At 49.4% G+C, this 2,500-nt stretch overlaps 1 protein-coding gene across 7 annotated transcripts in view; it reads left to right on the top strand.

The window, feature by feature from the left end:
- The window catches only part of msi2b (musashi RNA-binding protein 2b), a gene marked incomplete at its 3' end in the record, with an annotated part of 208,271 nt that overhangs the window by 56,355 nt on the left and 149,416 nt on the right, over positions 1–2,500 (top strand). The gene's annotated exons all lie outside the window — the stretch shown is intronic.

The raw sequence follows: 2,500 nt of genomic DNA, 5'->3' as shown, positions 1-2,500 counted from the left end.
TGTGTGTGTGTGTGTGTGTGTGTGTGTGTGTATGTATGTGTGTGTGTGTGTGTGTATGTGTGTCCGTCCGTCCGTGTGTGTGACTGAGAGAGAATCTTTCACCAACAGACTGATAGCTGACATTCTCACAGAGGAGAGGCAGGTAGGTAGGAAGGGAGGCAGAGGAGGCTTTTGGAGACCCACGGAGAAGAAAGATCTAGCTTGGCTCATGAAAGACAACAAGGCCAAAACAGCGGCATCAGCAGCACCAGAGACTAAGGAGAAATCCCCCCACCTCAGCTCGGCGCCAACACATATAAAAACACATAGCCTCCTCTCAGTCTCCATCACCGTGCGTGCAGCGGGTCTCATTCCCATTTTCATGCTCGCCTCCAGAGACACTTTTTCATATTCATGGATTCGGCTGGGGAATTTATGTTCTTGAGATTGCCAGAGAGGCCCAGATCTTCTGCTTGCAGCAACAGTATTTTTATACCCTAAGCCCTGGTTTTAAACACTGTAGCCTCTCGCGTTAGAGAGGAGGAGGGGGGGGGGGGCTACTAAAGGCTTGTTTAAGCCCAGGCATTGTTTTGTGTTAATTTGTTTGTAACACCTACTGAACGTCTCATCTTGTCTTCATTTTGTCGCCGCGCGGCGCGAGCCTCCTTCCCCGCCGCTTCACAGATAGAGCCTTTTTCAAATTTGTACAAATAATGAGGTACGCCGGCGTACTAACTGCGGGTGCCGGATCCGCAAATCCCCTAGCGATAAGAGCAGAGGCTGTTTCTCCTGACGAGGCGTGTCGTTGCCATCCATTACTTCAGCCTCTCTATCCCAGGCCTCCGGCTGAGTGATTCTGTTACCTCCTGTCTCTCTCCCTATGACACCTCCTGCTTTATGGCACTGTTCATCACCTGACAGACACAAGCCTACAAAAGCCCCCCCAACCCCCAACCCCCAATCCTAACTCCCTTTCCCTCACCTGCTTCAAAATGGGTCCAAATTGGCGCCGTAAAGTACCTGCTTCACTATAGTAGCCTATACGTTGAGTCATTATTTGTGGTTTTTACCATAGTAGTAGCCATGTTTCCTGTCATGATGCTTCTGTACATTTCAGGGAGGTGATATTGAAGCTGAGGGTGGCCAATGATATCACTAAGTCAAGGACACAGCCCAGCCCAGGCGCGCTCATGCCCCCTGTACACATAGCGGGGTAGTGGTGGCCTGGCCTAGTGGATAGTGAGTTGGACTGGTAATCAAAAAGTCATGAGTTCAAATCCCACCGGGAAACACCACCACTAGTGTGCCCTTGAGTAAGGCACCTAGCCCTAAGTTAAGTGAGACTGTCCCTGTAATCTCTAATTGTAAAAGTCACTTTAAGCCTCTGCAAATGGTTCAAATGTAATGTAAATGCATGTGTGGTGATAGATGTGTGTTGACTTGATATCTATACGTTCATACCGCCTACTCATTCTAAAGCTCTCCCACCGATACGGCTGTTTGCAGCTCTTGCTTCAGTCCTCTCCTGAGTGTCTGTGATGTCTATTCTGCTGAAAGACTGTTTGAACCAGACTGTATGAAAATGTGTCGACTGGATAAAGGGGTGGAACATCAGCACACCCTCTGAGGACAGCTGGAGTCATATGGGAGGAGAGGGAGAGGGAGAGGGAGAGTCAGAGAGAGAAGATGGAAGGCCTGTTGTTCGTTCACGGAGGAGAGAAATGGACAGAGTAATTGCGTTGTTCCAGGGCCTGAGAAATGCCTTCAGCCACTGGGGCTACGCTGCCTGTCAGGGAACATAAAGACCACGCTAAAAAAAAAACTCAACTCTCTGCAGACAACCGACCAGCCCCCCTGAAAATGACTGGGGGAGAAAGGACAGGCAGATTATCTATCAAGGGGAAAGGCGATGAAACAAACCACAGGCAGGCAGGGAGGGAAAGATGTCGGGCAGGCAGAGGGGAGGCAGGCCCGAGAGATGGGGGACTGAAGTGGCGCTGGCCTGTGTTGCTGCTGCTGCTACTACTTCCAAATATGGCGGGCGGGTGATAAAACGTGAGTGATGTTGATGGATGCCCTAGCCGCTGCTCGCCGTCCGTGGTGTTGGGCTGTTTTTTTTGCGGCCACTGATGGGTACAGCTCAACAACCCCGGGTGGAAGGGGGCAGGGAGAGTGATGTGCTCCTTAACACCGGCCCACTGGCAGTTGTCACACTCTGAAGATTTGCTGCTCAGGCGCCGGAGTGTATAGATCATAATTAGGCCTATAGCCATCTTGTATACAGTATGTGTATACAGTACTTGTTTGTGCTGTTCAACTAGAGCTAAGCTCTGTGGACAATTCAGAAAATTGATTTTTTATAATGAACTAACCTTTAAATGAAAAGCTGTTGTGCAGTAAGTAAATAGATAGACCCAGACCTCCCCTTGAGTCTTAAACAGTGGATGAGCTAAATGTGGTTTCCTTTAGTGACAAATTAACCTCATATTGTATGTGGCAGAACACACGCACGCACACACAC

This window comes from Nansenia antarctica, assembly GCF_963989245.1.
Source record: "Nansenia antarctica genome assembly, chromosome: 3".
Taxonomy (NCBI): domain Eukaryota; kingdom Metazoa; phylum Chordata; class Actinopteri; order Argentiniformes; family Microstomatidae; genus Nansenia; species Nansenia antarctica.
The sequence above is the reverse complement of the archived record's forward strand: the minus strand, read 5'-3'. Positions and strand labels throughout refer to the sequence as shown.